A 17,953-nucleotide genomic window follows, 5' to 3' on the forward strand; every position below is an offset into this window, starting at 1 on the left:
GCTGTACTGCTATACACTGTGTGTGATTACAGCGGCCTAGTCACTGTGCTGTACTGCTAAACACTGTGCGATTACAGCGGCCCTGTCACTTTGCTGTACTGCTATACACTGTGTGGGGTCAGAGCAGCCTCATCACTGTGCTGTACTGCTATACCTGTGTGCGGTCAGAGCAGCCTCGTCACTGTGCTGTACTGCTATACACTGTGTACGATTACAGCGGCCTAGTCACTGTGCTGTACTGCTATACACTGTGTGCGATTACAGCGTCCTAGTCACTGTGCTGTACTGCTATACACTGTGTGCGATTACAGCGTCCTAGTCACTGTGCTGTACTGCTATATACTGTGTGCGATTACAGCGTCCTAGTCACTGTGCTGTACTGCTATACACTGTGTACGATTACAGCGGCCTAGTCACTGTGCTGTACTGCTATACACTGTGTGCGATTACAGCGTCCTAGTCACTGTGCTGTACTGCTATACACTGTGTGCGATTACAGCGTCCTAGTCACTGTGCTGTACTGCTATACACTGTGTGCGATTACAGCGTCCTAGTCACTGTGCTGTACTGCTATACACTGTGTGCGGTCAGAGCGGCCTAGTCACTGTGCTGTACAGCTATACACTGTGTACGATTACAGCGGCCTAGTCACTGTGTTGTACTGCTATACACTGTGTGCGGTCAGAGCAGCCTCGTCACTGTGCTGTACTGCTATACACTGCGTGCGAACACAGCAGTCTTGTCACTGTGATTTTATTGCTGTACGCGTTGTGAATTTAAAGCAGTGGATGAGTCAGTATGAGAATGCATTAGGGTCATCACCAAGTTATAGCTCATGAAGCCAATGACTACTTGCTTGAATAATGTTAATCTTTTTCATTTTTTTCATGTTTAAGCAACTAATCTTAAGAATATCAGTTCTGTCCACCTGTCAAAATGTAATGAGTATTCCCTGCCCAAGTGACTGCGGTGAGGACAAGAGCGGGTCACTACACTGCAAACAATGTTCATTTATTGAAAGCTAAATTTAAGAAAAAAAAATGTTTATGGCACAGACAGATGAAACAAAAATACACTGTGGTAGAATTGGATCGGTCTGTTTAAACCGGTCATCTGGAAGAGCATTAAATAAAGCATTGGTGCGCTCTATTTGCAGTAAGACCGCTATTCTGGGACCCTACATTTTTATTTATTTACAACAGAACAAATCGCAAGTCTACCCATCTAAACCAGATTCTATTCCTTGGAACCCAAAGCCACAGGCTGGTCACCTCTCATGTATCATAAATATAGACTGCAAAGACAGACACACACATGTATACCCTTAAGTAACTATAATGAGGATACTTCCATTAATAATTATGTGAACAGTGGCAAAAAGACTTGTGGGATATTCGCATATAGTGTTCCCTCTAGCTCCGGCGGGAGGCAGGGCGCCGGAGCTAGAAAGGGAATGCCCGCGCGACTGAGAAAGGGGCGTGGTCATCGGAAAGGGGGGCGTGTCTATAAGACGCGTCCCCTTTTCTTCACTCTTGGGGGCGTGCCCGGCACTTACGGACACGCCGGGCAGCCCCCAAGCCCTGCAGACAGGGAGAAGAGATGCCGGGCGCATGCGCCCGGCGTCTATACTCCGGCGGTGACCGGGTCACCGCATGTTTCTCCACCCGCGGGACACTGCGTCCCGAGGGTGAGAACGGCTCCCGCAGGCTGTGAGGGCAGGGCGCTTTTTGCCCTCCTCCTGGAGGGCAGGGTGCTTTTTGCCCTCCAGGAGGGCAGGGCGCCGCGCCCCGCTAAAACAGCCTAGCGGGAACGCTAGCATATACGAGTACAGACTCCAAAACACACAGATTTATAGATTAGACAACAGGACTCTGTTGTCTAATCTATAAATCTGTGTTTTGGAGTCTGTACTCGTATATGCTAGCGTTCCCGCTAGGCTGTTTTAGCGGGGCGCGGCGCCCTGCCCTCCTGGAGGGCAAAAAGCACCCTGCCCTCCAGGAGGAGGGCAAAAAGCGCCCTGCCCTCACAGCCTGCGGGAGCCGTTCTCACCCTCGGGACGCAGTGTCCCGTTGTCTAATATATAAATAGTTCTATACAGACATAAGGTGGTGCCTATACAGATATGTGGATATTATTATATGAATAGTTATACAGGTTGAGTCTCCCATATCCAGATATTCAGAAATAGAGTTTTTTTTAAGCATGACTGAGATAGTGAAATCTTTCCTTTTTGATGGTTCAAAGTACACAAACTTTATTTAAGGCACAAAATTACTAAAAATATTGTATAAAATTACCTGCAGACTGTGTATAAAGGGTATATGAAACAAATCCATTCTGTGTTTAGATCTGGGTCCCTTTCCCAAAATATTTCATAATGGTATGCAAATATTCCAAGTTACGGAATATTCCGATATCCAAACTACCCCTGGTCCCAAGCATTTTGGATATGGGAGACTCAACCTGTATACAGACTGTTCAATAGTTCTATTGAATGCTGCTCATCTTCCTCCCTTGATTTGGATCTAACCACTTTCCCTATTTCCCCCCCCCCAGTGTAACCAGTACTAACTGACTACCTCTGCTACAACCACTTTTGACAGCAAATCATTTTCTATGTATGAACCCACAATCACCAAATACTACACGTGTGGGTTCGATTCCCACTACGGCCCTGTGTGGAGTTTGTATATTCTCCCTGTGTTTGCATGGGTTTCCTCCCACACTCCAAAAAATATACTGGTAGGTTAATTTGTCTGCCAATAAAATGAACCCTAGTGTGTATGTGTGTGAGCATGTGATAGGGAATATAGATTGTAAGCTCCACTGGGGCAGGGACTAATGTGAATGGGCAAATAGTCTCTGTAAAAGCGCTGCAGAATGTGTGTGCGCTATATAAATAACTGGTAATAAATAAAGAGGAGTCAGGCCAGGAGAAATATATTTGTGATGACGTGCATTTTGACAGCCATACAGATGTGTCCTCATACACCATATCCTTTTAGCGCATGGCACAATTCCCGTGCTGTGAATTTTTCCTCAATTCTGCATTCATATAGTGTACTAGGTATTTATGATTAGGATTACTTTGTCACAAAGGAAGTAGTTTAAACTCACAGATAAAGCATGACGATGCATGGCAGAGGTCACTCCTATCGGACACAGGGTTGGGTATGAAATACAGGCAGTCAGGATACCTGGCATCAGTGGCATCCCGATGCTTGGTATCCCCCACACCCTAACCCTCCCCGTTAGTGCCTAAACCTAACCGCCCCCCCAAAACCTAACCCCGGTGGTGCCTATGCCTAACCGTCCCCCTGCGGCTAACAGCTAAGGCACCTCGCTATACTTACTATGGGGATGGTGGCTGCCGGGATTACGGTGTTAGTATATAAACTGCAGCCGAAATTTTGACGCCTATGTTTAGTCCCGGGTCAGGATTCAGACGCCGGAGTTTTCAATAGCCAGCATCCCGTCTGCCGGCAAACTGACTACATCCCTCGGACCAGTCTTTTGCCTTTTTACCATAGATTGTGAACTTTTTCCTCAATTTTGCGTCTTAATTCGCTTACAGGGGGAATTCAATTCTCATCGCAGGGATGTAGCTCCCATGTTAAGTGCCCGAAACTATTTAATTGACTGCATTGCGCCTGGCACTCAACTCGGGAGATGCAGCTTATCGCGACTAAGCCCCGGGCACTAGTTGCGGTAAGGTGCATCTCCTGGGTAAAGTGGTGGATGCGATGCGGTTACTAGACGCGGTAGCACCGCAACTAGCGAAGAGGCACTGGTCGAAGCAGATTTCTGCTCGCACCCTCAGGGGTGAGTGCGCAGAAATCCGCTAGCCAATGGTTTACAGCGCAAGCAACTGAGACGATCAGGACACTTAACCCAGGAGCTAAATCCCCGCAATGAGAATTGAATTCCCCCAAAGTGTACTAGGTACTGAGGGTTAGTGTTTTGGTGCAGCTATAGTACAAAGGCGTGCTAAACAGGTATGTTTGGCGTGATTTGAATATAATAAATGAATATAACCAGTCTGAACATCATTTTTGTCCATTTTCCAGTGTTTGGGATCATATGGTCGAATGTCACTTGCTCCCATAGATTACAAGGTTTTCATTCCAACCAGCCAGAACAGACAGATGTCTGACCAAATATTGTATAGTGCATGGCCAGCATTAATAAATGAACCCAGAAGTATCTTCCCTCTTCTACCTGCCCACTTGACGCTATACTTACAAGTCAGTAAATCGCTATCTACTGTGCTTATCCAAGCCTAAAGGTAAAAACTGCCACTACTCACTTCTATTCCTCCTGGACCTCTCTGCATTTGACACCTCACTTCTCACACAAGCACCACATTCCCCTGTCCTTGTTCTCATCAATATGCTCTCTCATTGCTTGTTTCCCTGGATCCACCTCCCCATCACTGTAGCTGCCATACAGTCCCTGACATGCTATTTCTTATGGTAACATGACAAACCCTAAAAGCTTGCAGCCTAGGGCTTGGCCTTGATTCAGAACTGTCCTTTTTTTCAAACACACAATCTGTTGCCAAATCCTGTTATATATATATATATATATAAAATATCACCAGATTACACACAAGTCGGTTTAGACAACTCATTATGTCCTGCAATAACTTAGTTATTACTAGTCTTCCCCTAACCAGACTTTCACCTCTACAACCTATTTTGAACTCAGCCACTAGATGGATTTTCCTCACAAAGCTGCTGCTCTGTCAGTCCCCACATTGATGATTGCCTGTATTTTTCATAATTAAACAAAATATTTCTACTAACATACAAATCTGCACCAATATACATTTCTTCTATTGTCTCAAAATATTGCCCATCCTCAACAGCTCCACACCTCACACACTCACTTATTACCTGCTCCATACATGGCTACAGGGATCTAATTGGGCTGCACCCACTCTGTAGTATTCCTTCACATGCATCTCTTTCCTCTAGCCTCAAACTTTCACTTGTACCCTGAAAACTCCTCTCGTTATGCAAACTTACCAAAATCCCCAACCATCTTCTTAACCTCCTTTGGCTATTACATTAATTCTATTTCTACACCAACAATCTCCAAACCTCTATTATTACATGGATGCAGATCCGTGGGGTGGGGGGTTATTGCCTTGACGCAGACCCATGGGGTGTTTTTTTTTTTTAAGTTATGTAATAGACGAAAAGCAGGGGGGCTGTTACGCGGAGGCAGACCAGTAGTGGGGAGGGGGGCTGTTACGCGGAGGCAGACCAGTAGTGGGGAGGGGGGCTGTTACGCGGAGGCAGACCAGTAGTGGGGAGGGGGGCTGTTACGCGGAGGCAGACCAGTAGTGGGGAGGGGGGCTGTTACGCGGAGGCAGACCAGTAGTGGGGAGGGGGGCTGTTACGCGGAGGCAGACCAGTAGTGGGGAGGGGGGCTGTTACGCGGAGGCAGACCAGTAGTGGGGAGGGGGGCTGTTACGCAGAGGCAGACCAGTAGTGGGGGGGGGGCTGTTACGTGGAGGCAGACCAGTAGTGGGGGAGGGGTCTTTTACGTGGAGGCAGACCAGTAGTGGGGGAGGGGGCTGTTACATGGAGGCAGACCAGTAGTGGGGGGGGGCTGTTCCGTGGAGGCAGACCAGTAGTGGGGGACTGTTACGCGGAAGCAGACATGTGATGGGGGGGGCGTCAGCAGGTGGAGGCAGACGTGTGATGAAAGGAGTAAGGACACATATCGGGTAGCTTAGTTTAGGCGTCACACAGATGTAGTATAATTATAGAGGCAGAACTGACAGCACACAACAAGGCAGGAACCACCAGTACCCATAGCACAGGGCTACATTCCACACTCACACCCCTCCTGCCCTCACGCACCCCCGGGGAGCTGAGCCCCTGCCCGTTGCTATGGAAATGAGTGTGCAGGAGCCACCCCCCCGTGTTTGGGTGCGACCCCACACTAGCGCCTGATACTCCCCCACCCATCACCGACCCCTCCGGCTCACCGCTACCGTTCCCCCTCACTCACCGACCGGTCAGGCCGCTGCACTCCCGCGGGGAGCCACACAGGCAACCACCGCCGCCAGGACGTCGCACGTTACGTTTTGCGTGACTATAGACGTCACCAGGCACGTCGGGCCGCACAGGACCCGCCTCCCTCCGAGGATTGGGTGACTGAAGCGGGTGATTGACGGGTTCAGGGGTAGCCCCTCCCCCTTGTCGCGGCGCGGACGGTATTGCCGCCGCCTTATTGGTTCATCTTATTGTAACTGACAGGCCAAGAACAATGCATGGGGGCGTGGCCTAGCAGAGAGACTGCAGCTGCTGCTGCTGCAGTGAGAGAGTGACTAGTGTTATCATGTGCACTGTCTGGGAATGATGTGCTGTGTGTATACAGTATCTATCTATCTATCTATCTATCTATCTATCTATCTATCTATCTATCTATCTATCTATCTATCTATCTATCTATACACTGTGGTACATTAATGCCATGTAGCTCACACCATATCATATACATCTTAGAGCCTGATTCACTACCGATCGCAACTGCAAATGGAATAGCGATTACACACGCATTCCGATGATATGCTAAGCCATTGCGATCCGCTATGCCGCTGCAGCACAACATAAGGACGCCCACTTTACCTTACACACTTCCGTAATCCTTAGCAAGACTGCGAAACCACCGGTACTACAATCAAGTATCATCGCAGCCTCACGCACACTTGCACAAGGTCTGACCTCAGGAATTGCTAACCTCGTTGTACGCTGTGAGTGCTCAGGCTGCGTAAGGCATCGCGGTGGCTAATTTATGCACGCCCCTGCAACAGCGTTCCAACGCACTGGCACGCCTGCGTTTCACCCCGCCACCTCCCACAAACAGCACTTCCTGTCATCACTCTGCAGTGGGTCATGCGCACTACGGAACAATCAGCTGACTGCGTGCGTATTAGCAGTTGCAATCCAAGCTGAATCAGGCCCTTAGTGATTGGATTATATGCATCTGATACACAGTGACAGATATCATTAATTGTGGGCTATATAAGAACAATAGGGTCATTTCGGCTTCCCAGTTTTAGACACGCGTCTAAAATGCACCTTGTTATTAAATCCTACCAGCCCTACTCTTATATTAATTCTGCTGCAACCCTCCACCATTTGTCTTTCCCAGTTCATCCTCCAACTGTTCTTTTCTTCCCCTTAGGACGTAAGTTTTTAAGGGCACTCAGTGAATAGTTCCATTTTCTGTCCGCATTGTTACGTACCTAATTATGGCATGTAACCATTGTTCTAATCCATTCAATGGTTTGATCTATGCACAAATGAGAAAGCTGGTTTGTGCATTCGCAAAGGAGCATTGCCACTGAGACAGTTTTCCTCCTAGTGACACATTACATCACCAAACATTGGGAAAAATACACATCGGAAGGAGGCAAGCAATCGAATGGCAAAACCATCACCATCGGGCTGAAAACATCAATGGCTGCAAATCATCAATTATCATTGTCCATCCCTAGCCCAGGTAACCAAATTGCAGTCTAGAAAATACAAAACGGCTTCTGCTGACTACTAAAAATACTATGTCAGGCAGCCTAAGCCATATACTGGTGGTTGCTGTAATACTTATTAAATTTGCATGAGGAAGCCTTTGTTAACATAAGTGAATCGTAACATCGGCAGGGGTTATCAGCAGCTATAGTAGTGTCGCTGGCGGGTTCCTTTTCATAGGTAGACAGTAAAAAGGTCAACAATGTCTAGATAGACACCAGATGTTCCAGGGGTGGGCAATAAGCGGCCCTCTAGCTGTTGTTGAACTACAAATTCCAGCAACCCTTGCAATAGTTTTAGTATGGCCAAATAGCAAAACTGTTGTAAAGCATGCTGGGATGTGTAGTTCTACTACAGCTGGGGGGCCAGATATTGCCCACCCCTATAAATTTGGTCGACTGGGACAAAAGGTTGCCACACTAAAGGTCGACATGTAAAAAGGTTGACAGGTACAAATGGTCAACAGGGTAAAAAATTTTGATGTGAACATGGTCGACACAAAAAAAGGTCAACACATGATCTTTTAGTTTTTTAGGGTTAGACACTTACCCCGACAGTTAGGGTTAGGCACTTACCCCAACAGTTAGGGTTAGGCACTTACCCTGACGGTTTGGGTTAGGCACCAAGAGGGAGGGTTAGGTTTAAGCACTTACCGGAGGGTTAGGCACTAGAAAAGATGGTTAGTGTCAGGTACCTACACCGACGGTTAGGGTTAGGCACCAGGAGGGAGGGTTAGGCACCAAGGGGAGGGTTAAGGTGAAGTTTAGGGCTAAAACTAGAAAAAAAAACATGCATCGACCTTTTTATTTTGTCGACCATTTTCATGACTACTTTTTGACCGTCGACCATTTGTAACCATCGACATTCTTACATGTCTACCTTTAGTGTGTCGACCTTTTGTCCCTGTCAACCTTTTGTTACAGTTGACCTACTGACTGTCTAACATCTGGTGTCTATCTAGACAATGTCGACCTATTTAATGTCTATCTGTTAATACACACCCATCGATGGCAGTTACTCTTTGATATATATAACGAAATGGAAAAACCTGAACCGTCGGCGTAATGTCTAGTTTTTGCCGGTGATAAGTGATTTTCTGCAGACTGTGGTCCTTTCTACCTGCCACACTCAGCCCTACTCTCACCCAGCCTCAGGGCCCATAACCTTTTGCACTTGTACTTCCTCATGTGGTCTGGCAAGACTGTGACACAAGTGAAACATGCTTGCCTACTTTTGAAAAAGCATTTCAGGGAGATTGTGACAGCAACACCTATGAGCGCGGCGGTAAAGTGGGCGTGTACTGCTACATCTGAGAGGCGTGTCCTAAAATTGATTTACATCCAAATGTTAATGAGCCCTAAAGCAGTTAGTAAAATCTACTTGTTGATTATGAAAATGCATGTAGCCATAGGGATCATTGTGCCTTATAACCAATGCAGGGAAATGATACGAATTGAATGTATATATCTCTGTTTTATTCATATAACAACTTGATAATGGGGAGATTGCTGGACTCTTCAGGGAGTCAGGGAGATTGCTACTATTTCAGGGAGTCTCCCTGACAATCAGGGAGAGTTGGCAAGTATGAAGTGAGGTCACTTTGACCAGAATTGCCAGAAAGCTAAAGAGAGTTACCAGGCAATGCCAATGCCATTTCTGCTTTCTGGTTCTATTATATTGACGATGGGGAAAAACGAAGACAAAGGCATTTGTTCGGATCACAAAAGCTGACATTCTCATTTAGGTCTGGGACTGATACTCTAACGCTCACTTCTCTGCCCCTGCATCCCATCCTAAGCTTACTCCACTGAGAAATGGTTCATATGCTCCCGACCTCAGCTAGGCAAGGGAGACTGGTAAGGGCAGTCTTGGGCCTCGCGGGTGCCTCTCAGAGATGGACAGGCTGACAGATTTGCTGTACTCACAAGCTCCCTCCTGACTCAGCTTCTCTCTTTCTCTGAGACCAGTCTTCAGGTCACAGAGTGGTCAGGGTCACTCAGCATCAGTCAATTGGTTGATATATAAGGACCATAGCCCATCACTGACGCTCCTCTCTCAGAGCCAGCTGAGCTTGCGGGTTCATTTATTTTCTAGGGCATCCAAGTCATGCTATTTGTTCCTCTCACTGCTTACCCTTAAGGCTTTGCATATGCTCCCACATCACAAGGGATCTATTTACTACATATTGAATGCAGATTGTAGTGTGATATTACCGAGTGATTGCGCATTGCGAATTCAGGCAATATCACAGGGATTCACTATAAATCCCTTGCAGGGACAGAGCTTGTGATAAAGCTCTGTCCCTGCGGATCCCATCCGCACTCTAATTGCGGTATTTTCGGAAAAAATACCGCGACTAAGAGCCTGCGCATGCGCCGACCCACCGTCGCTGCTACCCCCCAACGACGCTAAGCCCCGCCCCCCGTGAACGCGGACCCCCGCGACCCCCACCTCCCTTCATTACACTTACCTGCATCCTCCTGGCCTCCGGTGATCTTCTCCGGGCTTCCCGATCAGGTGATCTCCCATACTGCACTGGGACCCGATCACGTGATGACCGGGCCGCAGTGCACTATGGGAGACCAGCTGACCGGAGAGGAGCCATCACCGGAGGCCCGATCACCGGTCCCTGGATTCAGGTAAGTAAAAAAAAAATGTTTAATTTTTTTTTTTCTTTTTTTTTACAGCAATCAGCTTGCGGTCTGTTTAGACCACATAGCTGATTACTGGTACCGGCTCCCGCCTCTGCTCTCCCCGTTAGAGCAGAGTGGGAGCCCGGTAACCGGAGGAGACCCTGGATAACGCCACCTCCAGGTGGCGTTATTATCACAGGGCTTCCCCCGGTATTTTTTTACAATTTATTTTTAGTAACCCTGGTCGGATCACATTTCCCATTACAATTATGGGAAATGCGATCTGCTTTACTAAAAATAAGTGATACTTAGGGGTTGGAGTAGAATTATACTAATTCTACTCCAATTGCCCTGTAATAACTACAGGTGAAACTAAAATAATGTGAAAAGGGTGTGAAAACACCCTTTTTCACTTTATTTTAGTAAAAATAATGTTAATAAATAGAGCCCCAGGAGAGAAATACTCAAATAGGCCACAGGGGGTGTTACATGTGTACATGAAAACTCCATACAGGAGAAGTGCTATAGTACAGCACAGAAGTCATATGGGACACCCCCTGCTGCACTGGCACGATGGCACAGTGATTAGCATGGGAGCTTACTTTGCTAATGATTGGGGGGCTGACGTTATTCACCTAATCTCCCATATGCCATGATTAGAGGCAGTTGAAATACCCAAAGCACCCACATCTACCCATATTTGCCCAGGTTACCCTCAGGTGCTCTGGTCTCCTCCCGCACTCCAAAAGCATATTGGTAGGTTAATTGGTTGCTGATAAAATTAAACTTAGTGGGTGTTAAATGCAAGGGTAAGGTTTGACTTTTCCTGCATGTGTGCATCTCTTTGGTGCATGTGTGCATCTCTTTACTGCATGTGTGCATCTCTTTGCTGCATGTGTGTGTCTCTTTGCTGCATGTGTGCATCTCTTTGCTGCATGTGTGTGTCTCTTTGCTGCATGTGTGTGTGTCTCTTTGCTGCATTTGTGCATCTCTTTGCTGCATGTGTGCGTATCTTTGCTGCATGTGTGCATCTGTTTACGGCATGTGTGCATCTCTTTGCTACATGTGTGTGTGTCTCTTTGCTGCATGTGTGCATCTCTTTGCTGCGTGTGTGTCTCTTTGCTGCATGTGTGCATCTCTTTGCTACGTGTGTGTGTCTCTTTGCTGCATGTGTGCATCTCTTTGCTGCATGTGTGCGTATCTTTGCTGCATGTGTGCATCTGTTTACGGCATGTGTGCATCTCTTTGCTACGTGTGTGTCTCTTTGCTGCATGTGTGCATCTCTTTGCTGCGTGTGTGTCTCTTTGCTGCATGTGTGCATCTCTTTGCTACGTGTGTGTCTCTTTGCTGCATGTGTGCATCTCTTTGCTGCATGTGTGCGTATCTTTGCTGCATGTGTGCATCTGTTTACGGCATGTGTGCATCTCTTTGCTACGTGGGTGTGTCTCTTTGCTGCATGTGTGCATCTCTTTGCTGCATGTGTGCATCTCTTTGCTGCGTGTGTGTCTCTTTGCTGCATGTGTGCATCTCTTTGCTGCATGTGTGCGTCTCTTTGCTGCATGTGTGCATCTTTTTCCTTTATCAAGTCTGACTTGCAACTGCAGGGTTGAAGTGTGAGTATCAATGTGACTGCAGACGCAATGAAAAAACAGTAAGGGTGTGTAGTCTCAGGTTAAGACAAACATGGCCACCAAAAAGTTTCAAGGCCTGATCCACTCAAATCCCGTCGCGGCTGCGATTCCGTACACAGTGGATATGCGAAAACCCGAAGCCGCAGGAATTTCTACTGAGACGTCAATTAATGTCGACTGGAAACAACAGCAGCAGTGCTTAAATAGACACTTCACATTGCAACTTTGCAAGGGACCCTCATTTTACAGAAATACTGTAATGATTCATGCACAACTGGGGGTAGGAAAACCTGCATATTTATAAGTGATTACATTTTTTTTTTTTTATTAATGTCTGCTTCGCCAAGCAATTTAGTTGCTCCAATCCACTTGGGTACCTATTAGCTGCACATTCCGGCCATTAACTTCAATATATTTCATTGTGTGCTGTGATGATCTTGAGCATTTCAGTGCTGTCCGTGAAGCCACGCCTCCAATTGCCATCCAGTCTTATTTCAACCCGTTACGACAAGGGAGGAGAGTCGCAGCCATGGGTTTGGAGTCGCAGGTGAAGATTTGCAGAAGTGACTGTGAATGAACTCAAATAGGAGTGATTCCATAAGCAGCAGGGGTCTCTGAGCCTGATTCAGGCCCGCTCGCGAGCGCATAGCGTTCACAAGCGAGTCGATGGTGGGGCCTGATTCAGAGACGGACGCTCTGAACGAGCACTCGCTCTGAATCAGAGCGGTTTTTTTTTTCTTTTCGGCCTCCTAGCCGCTCTCATATCTGTGGGTGACCACCCACGACTTTGGCGACCATCGGGCTTGCGTCGAGACCCTTGTGGTAGGGTCTCGTGGCTGCAAGCCCCGGAGAGCTTCTGGTTCCTTCGGGAACGCCTCCGTTTGGCCAGCCACCCCCCCTGCCCACCTACCAAACGGGGCAAGCTGTCAATCAACATCGACAGCTCGCCCCCTTTGGTGGGAGACATGGAGCTGGCTCCGTCGTGCGCATGCCCAGTGGGCAAACATCGACCCGGTTGCGAGCACTCAGCGCTTGCGACCGGGTTTGAATCAGGCCCAGAGTACATCGAGGCAATATGTTACAAATATTGCATATAGCGAATTACTGTCAGACTGACTCACTGTTTGTGCAATAGAGCAAATTATTTACTACTGAGCGTGCGCCAGAAGTCCTGGAAACCCCTACACCGCATGCATACCACAGAGTGTACACAGAGGGCCTGATTCAGAGCCGGACACTCTTTAAGAGCGTTCGCTCTGAATCAGGGCGTTTTTTCTATATTCTTTGTTGCGGCCTTCTGGCCGCTCGCTAAGCTTTGGGTGACCACCCACAGCTTTTGCGAGCGGCCAGGTGATGGGTCGCGATCATCGGGGCTTGCGACGAGACCCTTGTGGTAGGGTCTCGTTCGTCGGCGCCTGTTTCCCGGCGTCGGGAAAATGACAGGCGTCTAGATATAGACACCTGTCATTTAACCCACGCCAGGATAAAGCAGTCGGGAAGCCGGTTTCCCGATTGCATCCCCTTCCCAATGCCTTGTACACTTGTCTTTTGTAAAACAAATATAATAAATCTTACCTGTTCCCATACCTCCCAACATTTCTACTCGAAGAAGGTGGGGCTTCGCTAAATGGGGCAGGGCTTCTCAGAAACAGGGCGGAGCCTTGCTGAAACCCCCGTTTGTGTCATTAGAGGGTGTGTGCCCAGCACTCTCCGAGATGCTGGGCAGCCCCCAGGATCTCCCTACACAGGTGAACAGATGCCGTGCACATGCGGAGCAGCGGTATGTGCTCTCTACAACTCCCCCCCCCTACCGCGGGACACTGCGGCCCGCGGGTGGGACAGCAGGACAGTCCCAGAAAAACGGGACTGTCCCGCATGGGAGGTATGTGTTCCTGACTGGCTGGTGAGGCTGCAGCCAGATGCAATGATGTATGGTGCAAAACTCTGTTCAGGCTCCTCTGACGCCCAGGTTCTCATGCAGGATTTCTAGTTGGGGAGGTGAGTAGAAATTTTATGATTCGGAGCAAAGTGATGTGTTGGCTCCCCAGCGATACCGGCAACATTGCAGGCCAATCAGGGTCTTTTCCGCACATGTATGACACGGCTTTTCCAAGTCACACAGGTGCTCTGAAGTTATATAATAAACCAAGCATTTGCCCTTACATCTCTATATCCGCATATAGCATCTTTAATAGAAAATAGCTTACTGGCATTAATGCATTACTGTGTAAAAGACAAAGGCCCTCATTCAGAGCCGTTCGCTATTTGCGGTCGTTCGTTTAAAAACAAGGGGTGGCTATTCAAATGATCCGTACGCACATTGCAGTCTGTTCACACCTCTAAGTCTGAACGAGCGAGCAAAACATACGCTCGTTTATTTGTTAAAAACGCCCCCTGGCCGCACGCATCCTACGTCATGTCCGCTATTTATTAGATTAATCGAGTACATCGACCAGCGTATGAACTGCTCGCTATTCTTGTGGTTGGTGTTTGCTACCTCAAATTTGCGTGCAGTTCTGGCTATAAAATAACCCAGTGACGTGGTCAATGACGCTGCTGTTTTAAATATACACACCCATAAAACGCCCGTTTTGACCTTTAAGCACGCCTGCGTTCGGATCTCCACTCCCCATTTTCAAACACCTTCCCCTGTTACCACCCACATACGCCTCATTCTGTCACTCAAAATAGCAGGCACTCGCTATATAGCGTACAAAGGATTTTCGGCCGCACTGACTGGTTCGCGCATGCGTACTAAAAAGCGTACGCATGCGCAGATGTGCAAACATCGCTCGGAACGAGCGTACTGCCGCTAACGAGTGGCTCTGAATGAGGGCCAAAGACAGCCACAGTGAGAGAAATTTTATAGTACTGTATATAGTATAAGGTAGAGATAGCCGGTTTGGTTTTGATGGATAGCCAATGTGATGCCATTTTTGAGAGTACATAACCGATTAAAAACGAGACCACTCACCTCTAGTATAAAGAGTACATAAAGTATATATGGAATGTTAAATAGGATTAGGATAAGAGCTCACTATATAATGCATGTACTCCTAGTACTACATGTTAAAGGTTTCCTCTCTGTGTGGCTATCTTCTGTCTGGCACACAGAGGCCCTCATTCAGAGGCGCTCGCAAAATGCGAGCGCTCATTCTGAATCTGGGCGGCCGCTTGGCTTTTGAAGTGCGGCCTCCTGGTCGCTAGCTAAGCTGTGGGTTACCACCCACAGCTTTAGCGACCGACCAGGTTGATGGTCGCGATGGTCAAGACCATCGCGACCATCGGGGCTTGCGACGAGACCCTAAGGTTGGGTCTCGGCAACCACAGGCCCCAGGGAGCTTCCTGCTCTGATCGAGCAGGAAGCTCCCCACTGACATCACTGCTGATGTCAGTGCGTCCGCCCACAAAACGGCAGGCATTCCTTAAGGAACGCCTCCATTTGTGAAACCACCCCAACGCCACGCCTACAAAATGGGTCGAGCTGTCGATCAACATCGACAGCCGCCCCTTTTGTAGGGAGCTCCGGAGCGAGAGAATTTCTCTGTCGCTCCGGGGCTTGCGCACGCGCAGTGCGGCCGCTGCACGTGGGCAGGGCCTACACATCAACCCGCTTACGAGCGCTCAGCGCTTGCGAGCGGGTCTGAATGAGGTCCAGAGACACAAATGCCTTAATCCTAATAAGGATTTTTTTATTTAATATAAATTAAAGAGACATATAACGGAGGTTAGGAATAGAGCCGACGGCACATAAACTTCTAGTCAGGGATAGAGGGGTTAATAAAGTAAAAAATGTTTGTTTACAGTTATAGGCAGATGCGATAGGACGTTAGGTTAGGGGCGGAGTTAGGGAGAGGGGTAGAGAATCTACTGTGGTAAAATCTGCCTCTTTTGAATTGATCTGCGACCAGGAAAGTACAGTTCCTTCTTAGCAGATCTGTCTGTTGGGATAAACGTTTTTTATTCATCCCTACTTTCTCTTTCCCTATCTTTCCCTACTCTCTTCTCCATACTTTCCCTATATCTACACTCTTTTTTCTTATCTAACTTTTCTTTCCCTTTCTTTGCTACCTCCTTGCTTAAATTTGATTAAGCACCATGAGCCGCCCCCAGCGCGCGCGCTCGGTACCCGCCCGTCTGTCAGACGGTGTCAGGCCCGGCGCGCTTTTTCCCCCTCAGGTCCTGCCCTCCCGGCGTTCGGGAGGGTCAGGTGAAGCGGCCCCTGTACCAGCAAGCGCTGCGGTCCCGGGCGCGCGGCCGTGCCGCGAAACGCCACTGTTGCTGCCTCCGCCTGCCCCTGGTTCCCCGCTGGTCGCCAGTACCAGTGCGACTAGGGGCCAGGGCAGGCGGGGATCGGGGGCGGCCGGGCATACTACAGCGCCCACGGGAGTCGCGGGTGCGCGCTCCGGCCGTTCCCGCGGCCAGCAGCGGGCAGTCACACCGCCCGTCCCTTCTCCCCCAGTGGCCGCTCAGAGTGAGCCGGCTGAAGTCCGGGGGGAAGGGTGGCGGAAGCGGCCGCATAAGCGTGCAGGCCGGATGCCTGTCATGGCGCCGGCTTGCACGCAGGCCAATGTTACTACAGGCGGGGGGCGGAGATGAAGGGGGCGGAGCCAACGCCTGTATAGTGACAGGCAGGTTAATCCGCCCCCTCTTCTGCTGCCCTCTGTTTATAATGATGCAGACATGGGGTCCCCCATGTCTGCAGTAGCCAGCTCCTCCAGGCCTGCGGGGGTGGCAGCTGCTCCGGCGTCTGCTATGCCTGCAGGGCCTGCGGCACCAGGGAGTGGTCCTTTGCTGGATGCTGGTGCCATAAGCCGGACTGCTGGTGTCTGTGGTGGGTGCACTGACACCGCTTTTGACCCAGCAGCCTGGAAACGCTGACACTGGAGGCCCTTCTGCGTCGGCGGCGTCCGCCGTGCAGACGCAGCTTGGCCCGCTGGTGCAGCAATTAGGCAGGATTTGCGGTCTTTCCCTCGCTCCCATGCCCGCAGCTCCTTCCGTTTCTTTCTCTCCCATCTCCCTTCCTCAGCCCAATCAGGCTACGGACACAGACAATGTGCACGATGCCGCCTCAGTCTCTTCTTTTACAGACGACAGTCTGGAGGAGTTAACAGTGGTCGCAGCCCCGACCAGAAGTGCGACGGCTGAAGTCGGAGCTAACGCAGGCGCTGGAGTTACCAATGCCCTTGCCAGTGCTTCTGGTGAGTGTGACAGTACATCTGACTGCGGGTCTACTTCCATTTCCTCCTCCTCTTCAAGCGATAGTTCGCAGAAGGCTAGGCGTAACAGGGCAAGGAGGTCTCGTAGACGTCGGTCACGTCGTCACAGGCATTCTAGCGAACGGTCCTCTGGCAGTAGTACCAGTGTAGATCGCGGAGCGGGTCCGGAGGATGTTGTACACTGCGCTAATACAGCTGTCACTCGAGGTATGCGTACCAGGGTTAAGCAGCGGATCAAAAAAGGGCGCTACGTAGATATGTTCACTCTTACAGCTACGGCGAAGAAAGCTGCTGCGACCGCAAAGGCAAAAATGGGTATTGGTCTGGAGGCCTTTAAGTCTTACACGAATTGGATATCTGGGTTCTGCGTGTTCTCAACTTGCTATCTCAAAACCAGGCCTTCCGAGTACCTTAATGTTATCCGATATTTACACCTGATACATGGCCTATTCAAGGCCTCACGCAGTACGGCGTTGCGTCAATACGACGAAGAGTTTCGTCGAAAGCAAGATCGGGTTAAGGTCATGGAATTGGGTTGTAAAGATGTTGAGGTGTGGATGGAGGTGACACAGCCTACACGCGTCCTTGCTGATCAGTCCCCTGGGTGGCCAGTTCAACCCTCGTCCCCCTCGGCACCAAGGACAGCCTATGGAGGGCAAAACAAGTGGAAGTGTTACAAATACAACAATGGGAATTGTACCCTTGGTAACAGGTGTCGCTTTCGACACCAGTGCCTCCGCTGCGGCGCGGCACACCCCAGTAAGGACTGCTCCCGCGGTCCAGGAGGAGCTCAGGCCTCCGCTGCGGCACCCTCTGCCAAACGGTCAGGGGCCGGGACTTCGAAGTTAAGCATCAACTCCCATTCGTCTGGATGCCATGGCAAAATGGTTAGACTGGTATCCTGTGCGGGACGACGACGCCTTTTT

The 17,953-nt window shown here is 49.2% G+C and overlaps 1 protein-coding gene across 2 annotated transcripts in view; it reads right to left on the reverse strand.

Moving 5' to 3' along the window:
• The window catches only part of SAMD4B (sterile alpha motif domain containing 4B), a 43,426-nt gene extending 37,278 nt beyond the window's left edge, over positions 1–6,148 (reverse strand). For both annotated transcript variants that reach the window (XM_088477021.1, XM_088477020.1), the window contains exon 1: positions 6,022–6,148. The gene's annotated coding sequence lies outside the window, so the exon portion shown is untranslated. The remainder of the gene's footprint in view (positions 1–6,021) is intronic.
• Positions 6,149–17,953: the final 11,805 nt, after the last annotated feature.

This window comes from Taudactylus pleione, unplaced genomic scaffold (assembly GCF_031769625.1).
Source record: "Taudactylus pleione unplaced genomic scaffold, aTauple2 ptg000199l, whole genome shotgun sequence".
In the NCBI taxonomy this organism is placed as follows: domain Eukaryota; kingdom Metazoa; phylum Chordata; class Amphibia; order Anura; family Myobatrachidae; genus Taudactylus; species Taudactylus pleione.